Raw genomic sequence first — 17410 nt, forward strand, 5'->3', positions numbered from 1 at the left:
TGCTTCCTTTGTCCCACTGTGCTGAGTGCTTTCCACTGATAAATAAGAGCTTGGCCACCTAGGTTTGGGTGTCAAACTGAACTGTGCTGTCTGTTTCATACCCTTCTTTTAGACTCTGTTAAGAAGTGGCATGATGGAGAAGATAGAAAAAGCATTTGAAAGACAGTCATTGAGTGCACATACACACTGGGGTCCAGAAAGCACACATCTGTGGGTCCCCTCACTAACAGAAGCAAACCATGGAGACACCAAGGGATAGTCTCATTCATCTCGGCTCAGACTACAGGTTTGGTTTAGTTCTTTTGTTGTGCTCCTGCCAATCAGCCTTGTCACCAGCCATGGCTGTGTTAGCTAAGCAAAAGCTTAGATGGCAACTCAAGGCCATTAAGAACTTTAGAGGAATATCTGATCAGCGCTTAGAAAATATATAAATCTGCAAGAAACATACAAAATAGGATAAGAGCAGCTCTAAAGCTGTTCAGGGTTTAGCAACAGCAGCAAGATTATCTGGACTAATTCTTTTTCTTGTCAAGAACCCTCCGTGCACCAGAAGAACAGTAGTTCTGATGAGTAAAGAACACACAGCTCAACTTCTCTTAATTGTCAGCATAGTCTCAAAGCAGAAATGTGTTTGGGGAGGGAATTTTACCATTGCTTACAAATTCAGTGCTCTTTCTAAAATCCACAGGAGAAGAGTTCTTCATGGGAGGCTCAAACCTGCGCTTGATTATCACCAAAGGTTTTAATTTATATAAAAATCAAAAATTATGTTATAGTATTATGCACAAAATTGTTTCTTGCAGTATTCTCACTGTAAAACAGCTTCTGCTGATGGTTTGATCTTTTGTTTCTTAAAAAGCTGCTTAATTATAACATCCAGAGGTAGCTGCACTCAGTATATCATAATAACAAATCATACGGAGTTAATACAGGAACAAGGGCAGTCAGCAAATGTTGCTTCCACTCTTTACCAGGGAAATCAGAGGTCCAGGTTAAATGACTGATCTGAGATTACCCAAAAAAACCCGCTGGAGTTGATGAATATGAAGGACAGCTCCTTTACGATCAACTGTTCCTCCACTGCCTGTCAAAATGCAAACTCTGAGACTATATGGAGCTCTCACCAAAACATGAGGTTTATTTCAGGTCACGGACAAAGACTGGCTCCTGTCCAACAGCCCCAGTCTCACCAACATTTTGAACTGAAACAAAGCTCTGCCCAGTCCGTATATAACTTCTTTTTAAAGAACGAGATTGACAAAGAGAGGGATGCAGAGTAATGGGCAATACCAAATTCATCACTGGAACAAAATATCAGTTCCTAGAAAGCTGATGTCAGTACCAGAGGGGTCAGTTATGTTTTTCTTCCACTTCCAATCTGTAGCTGCAGCAAGGAAATTTTGAAGGTAGCCCAAATACCAAATACATGTGCAGATATCTGGGCTTCGATATTCAAAGGCTGAGAAGCTCCAAGGCGGTTTCAAGAGCAAAGCATCACATAGAGGCACACTAGCCTGCAGCCTTGGACACTTACTGAAAATACAAAATAACCTCTTAATCAATTCCTCATTAAAGGAAAGAACTAAGGCCAAATGAGCTGGGTCGCTGCTTGCCCGCAGTTATGAATTTAGATACAGCGTTGCTTCAGATTAAATCAACAATGTGAGAACAATGGAGGGAAGAAGCAGTTTTCTGCATAATTACTATTTCCAAATCCTTCAAAACACAGCATCCACTGAAAAGTCCCCGCATTCATGACTCATGATGAGCCCTGTTCCAGGTTGTCCCACAGCATAACACCAACACAAGCAAACCAGCTCCAGTGCAAACAACTTCTGTGCCCAGACAAATTCAGCAGACAAATCACCCTCTACTTATTGTCCAACAGGCAGTGCCGAATCACTGATGTGACTAAGGACAACAAAACAGTGATGAACTAACACTCACAGTTACCATGCTGGTGAGTTGCCTAAGAGGCCAAAAGGTGGGCTCCACATCACATAGTTAACTGTTTTGCTTCAAGTCAGTCCCACTGTTCAGATAAGCACCATTAATAAACGTTCATTAAAATTCTCTCCTAGCTTCTTAAATCAAAATAAATGTCACTTTTGTATCTACACTCCTTTTATCTCAGGTTTCTGTAGAAATAAAAGGAAAGGCATAGGGGTCTCACAGCCCCAGCTGCTACAGCTTGTAAGACTCCTACTCCCCTGAAGGAAAGCATCTTTCACCTGACACAAATCTCTCAAAACATGGCTGGTATGAATCAGCACAGGGATGGCAGATCTTTGAAGAAGGCTGCAAGGCATTCTGCATGTCTTGTTTCCAATTCATTATCCAACTCAGATTTAGTGTTTCTAACTAATGCTTCTTTCCATCCCAGCACCGCTAGGACTCCTATAAATTTTCTTCCTCTGCCATTCAAGAAGAGCCTTTTTTATTTTTTTAGTGTTCAAAAAGGTGGCAAGAATGAAAATTAGCAGAACAGTGTGAAATACCCTGGAGAGCCTGCTCCATATGTGCTCAATTAAATTTCTTTCTAAGAATGAGAATGTCTTAAAACCCAGGCTTGTCTCCACCGTGACCATCACTTCTCACAGTGAAGCATCTCCTGATTTCCCACCATCAGGGATGTATGGCGTGCTTTCCTTCTTATCACTGCATTGTCCAACTGCACAACACAGATGATTTAGTTGGTGTTAATTAAGCTGCAGCAGGTCACCTGCTTAAACCCCCTCTCAGTTTCTCTTTCACAATCAGTTATTTTACTTTAATTGTCAGTCAGATTGCCTACGTCTTTCCTGAGATCACAGGTCCAGGAAACATGTGAGTATATGAGATATTCTCAGGGAACATTACTAAAAGTTCCTTGCTGTAGGTTGGAGAGAAGTAACTTCCACATCTAGTTTTTGTCTTGACTGTGAAGGTAAGAGAACGTTGGAGACAAATACTCCAAATCCAGGCAGTGACCCCATGTGCAAAAGGTGCAACGCAACACATGGGTATTTTGTTTGTTTAATCCACCACACAACTTCCATTTATAAACAACAGAACAATAGCTGCATCGCACATAAGATCTTTTCATTTGCGTTAATGTTGTGGTAGCACATCCTGAGTGCATAAACAATCACGTCTCATCCTGTAGATGAACTGAGCCACTCGCTCAAGCAGCCTGCTGCTTCTTCCTTTTTGATCCCTCTTCCTTCTCAGCACACTGGGCTGACGAAGTAGCTCAGAACCCTTCTGTTACATCAGTAGCTCTCTGTCTATGCAGTGGACTTGCGGTTCATTTTGATATAAAGGCCTAATCAAAAGATACGCTCTGTTTCACTACAAGGTGCAAGAAAATGAAAGAGATGTCAGCTTTCACCAGTAAGGGAACTCCTGGGGAGCTTACAGGCATGGCTTGGATCCTTCTTTAAGAATTCACGTCTGATCTTCATCCCATCTCTGACTTGCAGACATGAGAAGCTCAAACAGTGCTAGCCCATTCAGTTCAGTACCCAGCTGCCCTCCTGCCAGCTATCAGCAGCAATAAGATACGCTGTTCTAAGCTCTTTAAGGTTCCTCCTTCCCACCCTTGCCCTCATGCTTCAGGCTGCTCTCTGTTTTGAAAAGCATTCCGTTGACTTTTCCACAATAACTGTGCGTATCTACACAAATAACTTCTTTATACAAAGGCTAGGTACTCATACACATGAGCACATGTTCACCATTTGTCACATCACAAAGTACATTTTTTCAGCTGTGTCCCAATATCACAGGCTTGATACCAACAGCATCAGTGAGGCCAGAGGCAGAGAACTGCAGGGACATAACTGAGTAACTACTCTGAATAAACTCTAGAGAGAAAACATCTTAATCGCAGAGAGTAAGTGCCAGAATTCTGTTCACTTCACAGAGGCTGACAAAGGGTCAACAGAACCACAGGAACATTCCAATTCATACCCAGGCCACAATTAGCTGTGTGTCAATTGGTGTATTTGCTGGACTGATTGCCTATTTGTTAGTAGTAGGAGAAGAAAAGCCTTGTAGAAGCCAACAACAGATTTTAAATGAACTCTTCGGTTATGTGTCCTGAAGGAAGCATATATTAAATGGTTATTTTTATGCCATACTTTTCGAATACTAACACAGATTACAGAGCATATCTCAATACAGAGCAACAGTATTGTAGAGGATTTTCACAAGCCAGTAAGATAATGTCAATTAATTAAAAAATTGAAATGCAGAAAGCTCATCCAACTGAATAGGAATCAAAAAGATTCACTCAATTAAAGAGGAATAAAACCCTGCAGTGAAGTGTTTATCTGATCTCAGAAGTATTCCTATCCTTAGAGGACATATCCCAATTAGCTAGATTTATTAAACTGAATTAATTTCAGATAACAATTCAGACAATTTTTGAAGATAAACTAAGCTGAATTACACCCACGTCACCATGCTGCTTATAACAGAAGTGTTAATCACAGGTTTTGAAGTATCAGGGACAAAAGAATGGAAATGGAAGAAACCACTGTTTGAACAACAGGGAGTCACAAACCTGGGGAGTGTTGTGCTAAGCCTCTGATGCCATTCCAAACAAACTTGAGTGGTAAGAATTGGGCCCTGCTTGGATAGCACTAGCAAACTCACCCAGAGATTACAGTTTGCAGACAGAAAATACATCCACCTCTGTTTGGGCAGAATTCAAATGCCAAAGGTGGAACCAACTTCTGCAGTTTTTGAAAGCTCATTCATTGCAAAGCTCACTGCCTTCTACCCCAACTGCAAAGCACGTCTGATGAACATCCCTCTATGCAGTGTAAGCACACAGAGAATGCATATTAGGCACAAAACTTAGGCACAAATGCAGTGCTCAAAAACTGGGTACAAAACAAAACAAAAACAGACAAAAACAAACAAAGGACGGTGAGATTAGGAGAGGCATGAAACAGTAGTGACTGTCTAACAGCCTGATGGGATGGGCTCAAACTTTACCACTGCACAGCACTCAAAACTGCAGAGCACGATGGAAAAGGCAGAAGGAAAACTGCCCAAATCCATTGCTCCTAATCTGCCCAAAATGTGTTGCTAATCTAAAAGTCAATTAATATAATGAAATTAAAAAAAAACACATTACAGATATTGTTACTGTGAAGGATGATACAATATTATAGATTAATTTTATGGAATTTCCTTGCTGTGATAATGCATTTAAGCAAAATTGTGCTCAGTGCAGCATGTATCTCATCGGCAGCTATCATAGTAGACAGCAGGGCCAAAAAGACAACAGCAGTAACCTGACAGTAGCACTACGAGTTGCAAAAGAAAAGGATGCAAGGAGGGCTTTGCAGCCTGTACCACTCTTACTGGCTCCATATTAACGAGGAGCACTGGCTGATCAAATAGGTTTTCTAGAAGAGAAAACCCCAGTGCTTGTCATTAGAATACTTCAGTACAGCTGACTACAGAAATAATAACATCTACACTGACAGCAGTGTGCTTACTCATGCTGAGTTTGTGTATTTTTCTTTTCAGTGATCTTTCCTCTTATCTAGCTTTTGCTCTAATATTTGCAATTCCATCTTTTTACCTGAGATAAGTTTCATCATACTGCTTTTATCTGGGATACATTTTACTTGGCACAACTTTTGCCAGAAGATACAAAAACTGACAAAGAACACATTAATGTTTCCTAAGAGCTCTGTGGGATGAGATGCAGGAAATGAAGACCAGCACTGAATAGTCTAGTTTTTTGTGGGTCTTTTTTTTTTAAATGCTATGAGTTATTTGTATTACATCATGTAAGTACCAAGTGTTTACTCTGGATACTACAAAATCCAAAGTGCATGACTTTACGCAACGTGAATGTTTGAATGGATACTCGACACAATAACTGGTTATGCTGCCTAATTAACAAAACCTCTAAAGAGGATATTTTGCCACGTCTCCAGTAGTGTCTATCAGCAAACCCAGAGATGAAGTCAGGCTCTACAAACACAGACAAACAAGACACAATTTTCAATTTCAGCATTGGCATAGACCTCTGTTTTACCCCAACAATCTCGCCCAGCACTGGAGGTAAGATCCGTTTGCTACTAAGAAACATAAAGCTATAACTACATTAAATAGAAGCGGTGGTAGGAGTTGTTTGTATTACATCTAACAAGAACTTGATGAAGCAAAAAGATATTTGAGACTGTCATACAGCCATAACCTCGGTTAGCTACAGCAGGCTGTACAGCAGCACACATTTCTGCCACGAGCAGACGCTGCTGCTTTTCTGCTTGGTCAACTTGTGGCACAAACGCTCACCATCCGTGACTTACACGTTCTAGGAACTGAGTCACAGAGTGCCTTGAGCATCTGCTCTGCAACATGGATGAAAACAACAGAAGATGCTCAGGGTTTCCCTAATAGTGACTTTCAATAATGTGCAAATTAACTATCTCCCTGACCTAACCACAGAGAATTAGGAGAGCCTTATTCAAGCCAGCGTCACAGATTAATGTAATAAAGCACAACAGTTGCACTCACCTAATGGTAACATTCCAGCAGGAAGCCAGAGGCTATCCAGCTCAGGGAATTTTGTTACCCTTGTTCTTTGTCAATTAGAGCACAACAGAACCATTTAAAGCAGGATACAGAAGTTCAGTCATAAGACTCCCTACCTGCCTTCCCAATATAATTTTATTACGCTGCTACAATAAGCCTGATGGTCTTTTTAAAACAGCCTGTAATCTCAATTCAGAGTGTTCAACACAATTATGAACAGAAAATTGTTTCTCAGAGTGCTGAGAAACGCTCTATAGACATAATATAGACATAAATACTAGTTTCCAAAACGCTGGTTCCTACTATTAAACTTCTATTAGATTTTTCTATTTTTAGGGCTATGGAGATGTTAGCCACCTATTCACTGATAGGATTTGATTAGAAATGAAGCCACAATCAATATTCCATTCCTAGCCTGCCTGCCTGCCTCCCTCTCCTTTGAACTTTCTGAACAGATTCATTTTTTCCTCTCTCAAGTCGCTATTCAGTCGGACTAAAAGGATATGCTTTATCACATGGTTGGCTTTGGTGTAAAAGATTTATAAACATATTACCATATTCAGTCATAGCAACAGCAGAGAAAAAAAGGAACAAAGCGTAGCACAGCAGGAAAGGAAGCAGACAAGAACCCTGCTGTCCTTGGAGCCCAAGCACAGCTCTTGGCAGCCCGGTACCTGTATGAGGAGCCCTGTGGCTGCCTGCAGTAAGCAGCTGGGCACGCTGTAACAGGAGACCTCACACTGCTCAAAGTGAAAAAGCACAAAGCCCCCAAAGCACAGCTCTGATTTTAAAAGATCAAGGCATTAGGAAATTGCTTAAGTGTTCCCCCCCCCCCCCCCCCCCCATCTCCCATTTGGTCACATCCTTGGAGTAATTTAACCAGCAAAACGAGCAGTCTATAAATCAGACATTTAGTGCTCTCAACAGACAGATGAAGCTCTGTTTCCACCATTACACCCTCAAACACATGCTTCCTGTGAGACGGGCCACGCGGTCCCAAACTAATTACAACTTCCACCCAGTGAGTTCATACTCTACTCTGTGCTACACACTGAAAAAAACAGTCTCCAGCCAGACCTCCTAAAGAAGCAGGCTGACAAATGCTCTCACTTGCTGCAGTCAGTTACTTGGCAAGTTTGAGAAGCACATAAATCGCACCATAGCTCTTTCACAAGTCAAGGGTGCCAAAAGTTCCTCAAGCAAATCTCACTCTTCCATACAACTACTGGTCTTTGCTCACCCATGAAGTCTGCCATCCCTTGATTTCAGTCATTTGTAAGGAGCACTTTTACCAATTACATCACTGAAAATTTCACAGTGCGTGTCCAGGTTTCACAAGTCCTGCCATGAAATGAAGCCAGAAACTCAGGAGCCCCAAGGGCTGAGGTTACGTACCATCTCTGAGACCCTTCCAGAAAAACTCGTACTTGCTGCTGTGTTAAGAAGTTGTTGCTGATACAACAATGAACTCAGGGAAATAGAGGGCTGTCCAAGAAATTGTAGAGGAGACTCCAATGGAAGCTGTTTCAGCTGCTGCCTTTCAGCTCCTGGTCCACAGGTCACAGCAGCAGCACACTGCTAGCAGGCAAGTGAAGGGCCCTGCTGTGCATGCACAAGTCTGACATGCAGCTGCCTGGCTGCAGCTCAGATTTTGGTTCCAGAGTACCAACTGTTTCTCAAAGCTAAGAGAAGTACTTGCTATCAGCATTAAGTTTGAACAGAAACATACTTTAAAAATTAGCTCTAGCATACTGAAATTAGCTCTGTTTTGAAAGAAAAGCAGGTAGCAAGCTGAGCCCAAGAACAGCTGATGTTTCTGCTACTCAAAGCACACTGTGCTTGTATTCTGTCTCAGGGTGGAAGATTGTAGATTTGCAAACAACCACGAAACTCTTAGGGAGCTATAATGCCTTGCACAGGCCAAAACCTTCCACACTACACAAAAAAAGAAAGCCACCAACACAAGGGAACATCCCCACTGCCTCAAAAGGGAAAAAACAAAAAGGCATAGATTAAAAGCACCTGTACAAGCGATATTGCTGTTAACAAGGAAACACCACAATATCTTCATTTCATGGAATAAGCTGAAGCAGTTAATTATTTGTCCCATTTAGTCTGTAGGCTTTTTACTTGCTTTTAATTATCTTCCCTGTTCATTTACTGTTTTAACAAGGGTGTCATAAAAATAAAGATCGGTACAGAAATAAATGCACCAGGTGTTATGCTCCTGTGTAATTCTAAAATATTTAAACAGCAGCCACATAGCCTGAAAACAAATTGGGAAGGCTCACGTATCCTTTCTGCTACCTGAAAGCCAAAGAATTCCCCAAACTGAAAAGAAGCCATATGCCCACAGTTTTAGATTTGCCAGGTCACAGATGCTAGGGACATCACCACGCAGAGCATCCAAATAACAACTCTCAAGCACATTTGAAGTGAATAAAAATAGATCAGTTAAACAACTAGTCCTCATTTATTTACCTATTCATTCAAAAAACTGTTTCCTTCCCTCTCACTGCAAGATGGTGATGTATAGTTTCTGGTGTTGATTTCAGAACACAGGTTTTAAAAGGTTTGCACACTGTGCTGCACACAAAATAGTGTTTAGCATGCAGAGCTGGGGGTGTGGGTCAGCAGAGTGTAAATATATTAAGAGATTTGACACGGAATAATACATGATTTATAGCATTTAACAGCTGCTTCTCAAATCTTCTAGATGGCCTCTGGGTCACATGAGGTAACAGATAAGAAAAGGCCCCATCTTTTACAGTACAAAAGCTTTCTACTTTTACACAGTATTGTGTGATATTTGATGACATAAAGTACAGGGCTTGAAACTTATGTCAAAACTGACTTCAAGTTTTCTTACAGTTCTACAATTAAGGAATCTTCCTAGAAATATATCCTGGAAAGATCATTATTTTAAGAGGTATATGATTTCATTCCACACAGCAAAAAAAAAAAAAACCTCACACACACTGTGTAAATTTTAACCCAATTATTACAAGCTGCCACGTTGAGACCCACCTAGGAGTAGTTCCTTGCTGTCAGACAAAATCTCACAAAGCAATTAAAAGAATATCTAATGGCTTCAGTAGATGCTACCACAGACTGGCTCTGTAAGAGACTGCTGTATGTGAGTGTACACGTCACCACTGACAGACTTGGCAGCCTGACTGCATTCCTTAGTGCAGAATAAATCCAGCCCAGTCAAAATGTTTTCAGAGCAGAAGAATTATCAGAGTTGGAATACTATGACTTATGACCACCTTCTTAGAAGTTCCCATAATAGCAGAAGGTAAAATTTACATGTGGTAGTTCCAGGTATCTGCCTCTGGAATATAACCTGCTGGAATGCTCTGAGCAGTACTTTCTACAAGCAAAAGGGCAAATTTTGGAAGAACCTCACTAGATGCAAGAGCAGTGCCAGTGACAAATTCCATCTCAAAGCTCGCATTGAGATAGTCATGCCAGATTTAATCAATGATCTGTTCCAGAAGAATTTGTCTTTCCCCCTCCCTTAAAAGCACACAGATACAAGGATGAGACATACGAGCCAGACCTGAAAAGAACAAAAACGAATCACCTTCAAACCAGCCACAGGCTCTGAGTATTAAAACATGATCTATTTATTTCTCTTTTTGATAGTGTTGCCTCCAGAACCTACTCAGCATGAATTTGTAGGATGAAAACATAGCGATCTCCTGCCCACAGAAGATCAAGTGTCACAACTGCTTTCACTGTTAAAACATTCAAGGATTGCTGTTAGTCCAAAAGTAAACAAAGCATGGCTTTGACAACCAGACACTTGATCTGTGCTTAGATTTAGATGGCACATGGCTCCTGAAGCCACCTCAGATGAAATTTCATCCTCAATCTGATACCACAGGCACCTGACATCTTGCACATCACAATGCTGCTACCTGCAAATCACAACCTCTAGACCCATATGTCTGTGCTTTATCTTATCCATGGCTTGGATAGCATCCACAAGTGATGATGGCACCCACTTTGGAAGGGAAGCTCAATCTGTTCTACTCTGGGTAAAGCAGCAAGGCCTGCAACGTTTCACTATTAAGCTCTGGAAAGACACTGTGCAGGGCATTTTGGGGCTTCCTACCATACTGGATGCCACATGCAAGCGCTTCAAATCACAGCTTACTGGTTAAGTACAAGTTCATGAGCTTATACCTCATATGAGCTCAAGTTTGTCCCTTTCTTTCAGGCCTCCTTCTCTTGAAAATTTTTTTGTACACTCTTCAGTTCTCAGTTCCTGCTGTTACTACTTTCCTCCCACTTTTCTATCTACTTACTGCATCAGCGTTGGGTACCTTCCCCGTAACCCAGAACACCTACAGAATCCATCAACTCCCCTCTCTGGAGACAATTTCAGTTGCACAAGAAAATATACTTTCCATCTCTTTTGGTTGTTTTTCCTAAACTTGAAGCAATTAAAAGAACAAATTAAGTCATTTGGTATCTGCGTAATAAAAATAATTAGTATCTTTTTGTCTTTCTGTGCCACCCAAATAATAAGGTCAGGAAGGATGGTATGCAGCAGTTCAAAAGCAGCTGTAGATGACAGAAACAGAGCTGTAGTAACAGTCTGCAAGACCTCATGTAGGCAGTTTGAAGACTACATACATCAGGCAAACGTCACCATTTCTAACGATGTACTTAGCAAACCACTTCTCAAATCCTTTTTTCTTTTATTTCAGATGCTTAAAAGACTTTATCTGAAGAGCATATTCTCTCAATTTTCTTCCTAATAGTCAACTAGCTGAGGTATTGATATCATATCCTGTTTCCAGGGAAATCAGTTCAGATGCAAGAGTACCATGACATCACCGTAGAAATCAATGAGAAAGAATACTCCAAAGATGATTCATTTGTTTAGTCACAAACATCGCCAGTGACAAGCATGGGGAGTGGAGGAGGGAATAAGCAGTAGCCTCCTTATCAGCTAAGATGGCTGAACTAGGACATAACAGTTGGGTTCTAAGTGCTCTTCAGCCTCAGACATTTCAAACTCAGTTTTGCAGAGGATACCCCAGGCATCAAACTGATGATGGTGGCATTCCTCCCCTCCGCAAAGGGATGCTGGACACTGCAAACTGAGGGCTATGGGGAGATTACAGAGGTGAGTAGGGCAGTAGCTCAGCAGTGGAGCCATGTGTGGTAAGAGGAAAACTGCTCACACAGCAGGTGTGTTTGAAAGAGATATGCTGCTACTGAAAGAGGGCACTATACTATGCTGCTTTATGTTCTCAGTCTGTAAAGTTCACCACCAGCTGTGACCAGAGCTGGAGCTTACCGAAAACCACACCCATCACTACCTGAAACGTTGACAGGAATAAATTGAAGTCTTGGAACTTGACTTCCATGCACTGATTTTTACCTCTCCAGTAAGTACACTACAGAAATAACCTCAGGCTTGAATTGACTTATACCCCTAAATAATTCACCATTTAAGAGCACTGATTGCACTTAGTTTGAAATCAGGCAGCAAGGGTTTGTCACTACTGTGACTTCTCTGCACATTTTTCCTGACTTAAATACTCCAGACTGTAGGCTGCCAAAACTTCAGTTGTTATGACTGTAAGCCCATGATATTTTAAAACACATTTAATTTTTTCTCAACAATTATATTTAGGAATAATTTTCTTCAGCTAGTCAGAGAACAGCAAGTACTGGCACAAAATAGCTTACAACTTTTGGAACACTTTCTTGGACAATTCTGCTCTACATGTTAGATATTAGAAAAGGTAATAGATTAAAAAAAACCAGTTTCAATATGACCTTAAGAATTAGCTATTAGATTATGGGTAGGAACAGAGAGGTCTGAAGTTTGGCAAGGAGAAACTGAATCTCTGTTAAAGTAGCATGCAAAGTCCAACCTCGTATGCAGCAAAAAGCAACTCTTACTAGAAGCTAGAATTTATTTTTAATGAAAGTGCACTACACGTTGACAAGTCATTGAGCACTTAAACACTTATTCTGTGCAATGATTAAGAAAAGCAACATCTGTAATATTTTTATTAAGCTAATGGTCTTCTTGCTTCAGTGCTCATAAAAGTCAAGTATTCATGTCATGCACGTGGTATGATACATAGTGAAAAATCTCTAGAACTCTGCCAAGGCACCTAGATTCAGAAGTTCAGAAACAGCCACCAGAGGTACATAAATAAAGACTGTTCTTCCATACCGTAGGGTAGCTAAGCAGTGTGAAAGGGAACTTAAATATTTCACTTTTTCCTTTTTTGCATTGTCAAGAATCAGTGAAAGCAAATTCTCAAAAACTTATTCATCAGAAAGCCACTGTAACATTCAGCTGAAGACAGTGAAACAGTCAAGAATTGACTATTGACAAGCGTGCCTACTGAATGGACAAAACCCACAAAATGAAACAACACAGCAACAAACATGCCATGCTCTTGGAGAGAGAATCCAGAACATAGGTTGCTAAGAATGTTCTGTATATCCCCCTTCACATAAAGCATATGCCCAAATTCAGTTAACAGTAGTCTTCTGTGAATCTTACATAAACTCATTATAAGTATGATAATAAACGAGAACAACAAATGATTAGAACTAAAACTTTAACTTCAGTTTCCAACAACAAATATAACCATAGGAAAAGTAAAAAAGAAAATAAAAGTGAACTTGCTGCCTCCTAACATTTTGTTAACTCATTCTTTATGTATCAACACAAATACAGAACCCCCTTCCTATGGCATCTGTTCTCAGTGAAACGAGCAGTGATATTATAAGAAATGGACACACCAAAATGTGCATGTAAGAATAATTGCACTTCATTTGTGGCACCAAGCTCTTTGGCTGAGGAACACCAACCACCACACCAGAACACAGAGGTCTGATGCCAATATCTGCATCTTTACCTGGCACACGCCACCTTCCCAGAGGCACACCATCTCATTTTGGTGGTTGAATCTCCATTCCTGAATGTGTCTAAAATCCATCAGGATGTGGTGCTCAGGGACATGATTTAGCAGTGGCTTGTTAGAGCTAGGGTAGCATGGTTAGGTTGAGGTTGAAGTTGGGTTGAGTCCCTCTATCTCTACGTTTAACTTCCTAGAAAAATAGCTGAGCTCCTAGTGAAGAGAAAAACTATTTTCACATGTTGCCTGCACTCATTACCTTTGAAGGCAGAAAACGCTCGGCTTCAAAGAATCTGAATAATGCAAAAGTTTCGGGAAATGAGAAAAAATATTTCCAGCAAAGAAACAAAGGACTTGAAGGAATTTCCTGGCTCCTAACAATGAAAAATGATACTCATAAATTTATCAGGCTCCCTTTCAAAAGAAGTCATGTATTTTTCTTGCTATTTAAGTTAGGAAAGTAATTTCAGAACACCATTATTCCCATGGGTTAATGTTTTTTCATCTCAGTTTCTAGCCTTGCTTTACTCACAGCTAGGTATTTCTCTTCTACATCCAACTCCATTTCAAATGTTCCTCCATGTTACTGGTGCACAGGAGCAAGGTGACATACATTAACAAACTTCCTCTTCGCTTAAAGTGAAATTATACCAGAAGCTTTGCAAGACTTAACCACCTCTAACTCCATTTATTCAATTCCCATCTCCCTCGTGAAGTCTCCCACCTTCACAAACTGCTTATCATGTGACACCACAGCTTCAACCCAGGACTGCAGCCATATTCTAAGCAAAGGGAACTCCGCAGATGTGGTATTCACCTTTGCTAAGATATCAGGCCTCATTATATGGCAAGATCCACCACTGGTTAACCCAAAAGTTAATTCAGCTAAGCCTTTAATTACTCTCTCCTTGAAAGTTTGTTCAGGGATATACATGTGTCTTCAAGCCTCCCACGTCACTCAAGAACACTCCAAATTAAAGCCTTAGTATAACCTTTCTTTGTTACAAAGAGTTCCTACATTCACTGTTCTCCTGGAGGAGGTCAGTCCTGCTGACTTCTTACAGAAGCTGAAACTCTCCATGTTATTTTCACTTGGATACAAGTACCTCTCATCTCTATGCATTCACTCTGATTAACCATTCTGCCTCCACTCTTACACTAGACATACAGGACTAAGTTAACTGTTTAAATTCGACGCGCATACCTAAACGGGCTAATCTCATTCCCAGCTAATTTCCATTGGGAGATTTATCTATTCTCTTTCTATTTACTTGGTGGAACACACTGCTTACAGTTCCAAGGGATTTAAAAAACAAATGCTGTGAAAACAAGTACCTGAATCTCTTAATAAACAATTTATATGTATCTAAGAGGCAAAATCTAATGAGGCCAAAGAGCTAAGAATTCATTAGTTCAAGATGAAGCGAGACGGACACAGAGGGGAGAGAGATTAGCATAAGAGATAATGGGAAGTCTGCATGGCTCAGAATGGGGAAAAACAAAAACAAATCTGAAAAAAATCTCAAAAAAAAAAGCATCAATTCATATAAACTTTGGACAGGACTTACTGCTGTAACATGAGAATCTTCTGGGGGCTGTTGAGCGGGTTTCTTTTAATGTTATAAAAACTATAGTGATCAAGTAGCACAGCAAGTACTGTCAACACTACAATTACTATAAGGAATTCAGCTTCTGAATTTCTGGCTGATGTTGTGGTAATGCACACAAGAGTAGGCAAAAGAAAGAAAAACATTTTGTGTACTTTACAACGTCAAATGTTTTTCACAAACAAAACACTGGAGGCAAAGATCAGTCAGATTTTTTTTTTTAACATAAGGACAGCATCCATCCTTCAATTCTGCTGGTGTATATTTTCCTAAAAGGAAAAGCAAGTTAAAAACATGAAGTACATAAAATATACATTCATACATAGATATGCACGTACATGTGTGTGTGTAATATAAAATACCGACATGAAATCTGCCAACGGTTAAGGTTATATTCCTGTCCTCTTCTCTCACAAAACATGGTCTGTTGAAAATAGGTAATTGGTGCTAGCTGGTCATTTTTAATTCCTGTCTAAGAATTCATGATCTTCATTTGTGGCACCTGCAAGAGTAGTATCTAGCATACTAATAATACAGAGCTGTGAGTCCAATTTAAAGAAAGTTATCTTGAGTGCCACGTGGCATGACCAGCACACCGTGCCAGATAAGAGTTTTATCCAGTAGAGACAGTGCATCTTCTGAGATGTTATCAGAATGTTGCAATATTTTCACATCATCCGTTTCTTCAGGAGTGTACAAAGTGTGCAGGAATGTCGCATAATGTAGCATATCATTCCAAATAATGCAGGAACATCCCCTTTCGTCATTCCCCCTTTCTAAAGGGACAGAAGGGCTGAGTAAACAATACAAAGCTTACTCAGGCAGAAGAAAGCTGAGCACAGCGTAAGCCTAAGGATTACTTCTGAGAATCCTACATCCAAAAAGCATGCATATGTGCTGACATTACTGAGATTTTCTGCGTTTGGAAATGAGCCACTGAGCTGAGTACACTTTGTACCTTTGTTAGCATGACTGTCTCTAAACCTTACTGCTACTGCAGAGATAATGACAGCAGATAGACCTGTCTGCCCCAGGAGGAGAAGACATTTCAGAGAATGAGGCAACTTGCTCGCAGGAGTCTTGAATCAGACTCTTCCCACTAGGTTAATCACAGCACTGGGTGGGGCCAGGCACCGCTGCTCTTCTAAAATTAAAGTTATCCCAGATTTAGCAGAGTAGTTGCTACAAAAAAATAAAGATATTGCTTTATGTGTTTGCTAACAAAATACACAACAAGCTCACTATGACTTAAATGTAAACTTTAAAAAAATCAGTTCAAATGCAGGGCATTTGTGTTAATTCCATTTCCAGCAATAAAACACCGATATGAGGACTATTAATACATAACACTGCTCTAAATAATACTGGATTAAGATTTCTTTCCATTCCTACTCCTCCAGCCCTACTTTAATAAATCAAACAGCAACACCACAAGCAACACACGTGGCCCTACATGGAGACACACACAGACATCGATTTTATCCAGGTATTCAGAAGCAGCTATTAAAACTTGGTCTCACTAAACCACGAGGTGTTCACACCCCTAAAATTAATAAGCCACACTGGATGTAATCAGAGAGCAAAATGATGTAAACAGAGATCAACATTTCTTCTTAAAAATAGACGTTAAGAGTTATTGCTATTTGCAAGGGATAGTAATAAAATAAATTTAACTCTCTGTGACTTTTTGAAACTGCCTTACTGGGCAGGCTTCAAAACAGCTGTAGTCCTTTGTTTTTCTAAAAATCACTCACAAATGTTAAAATATTAAAAAAATAAACATTCAATATTAAAAAAAAACAAGTACTCATTTAAGAATTCCATTTCCATATTAAAAATGCCAGTACAAATTATTTCAACCAGTTTCTGTAGAAATTTGTCATCACACTGCTGAAGAAAGAAAAAGTGAGTGACAACAGCAAGCTAAGGTGTGTACGCCTGCAGGAACAGCAATACAGCTCCCAGCAAGTGCCCACCAAAGCCACCAACCAGCAGGCAGAAAGCAGCCACCAATATCACCTGCACAGCTAGGCTTGAAGGGCAATGAGCATCAGATCCAGATTTCCTTAACTCACACACACTGATTTGAGACACAGCGCTGCAGATGAAGTGCAGAAAACTCCCCTTTCCTTCCTTCACCCTCGCCTTCAAATTGAAAAGGTGTATTCACAAACAGCAAAATCAATTATGTCCTAAAGTCAGCAGGGCACATTCTGAAAAGAAGACAGTAGATTTGGGAATTCACTAACAGTTCATGCTGAAGAAGAACTCACAAGAAGAACTGATGCATTCTTACTCAGAGGATTTGATCTTTGAATTTTTTGTGTTCATCATAAAAACTAAGTTTTAGAGGAATTAGGACATATC

At 40.2% G+C, this 17410-nt stretch overlaps 1 protein-coding gene across 3 annotated transcripts in view; it reads right to left on the reverse strand.

Moving 5' to 3' along the window:
• Positions 1 to 17410, reverse strand: part of TMCC3 (transmembrane and coiled-coil domain family 3) — a 43216-nt gene that overhangs the window by 7581 nt on the left and 18225 nt on the right. The window contains exon 1 of one of the 3 annotated variants that reach the window (XM_065742703.1): positions 15005 to 15023. The exons of the other annotated variants lie outside the window; for them this stretch is intronic. The gene's annotated coding sequence lies outside the window, so the exon portion shown is untranslated. Of the gene's footprint in view, positions 1 to 15004; positions 15024 to 17410 lie in introns of those variants that run through there. 3 annotated transcript variants of the gene reach the window in all.

The sequence above is a fragment of the Cyrtonyx montezumae genome, unplaced genomic scaffold (assembly GCF_038088225.1).
Source record: "Cyrtonyx montezumae isolate F1298 unplaced genomic scaffold, pur_monq_1.0 scaffold_3, whole genome shotgun sequence".
Lineage (NCBI taxonomy): Eukaryota > Metazoa > Chordata > Aves > Galliformes > Odontophoridae > Cyrtonyx > Cyrtonyx montezumae.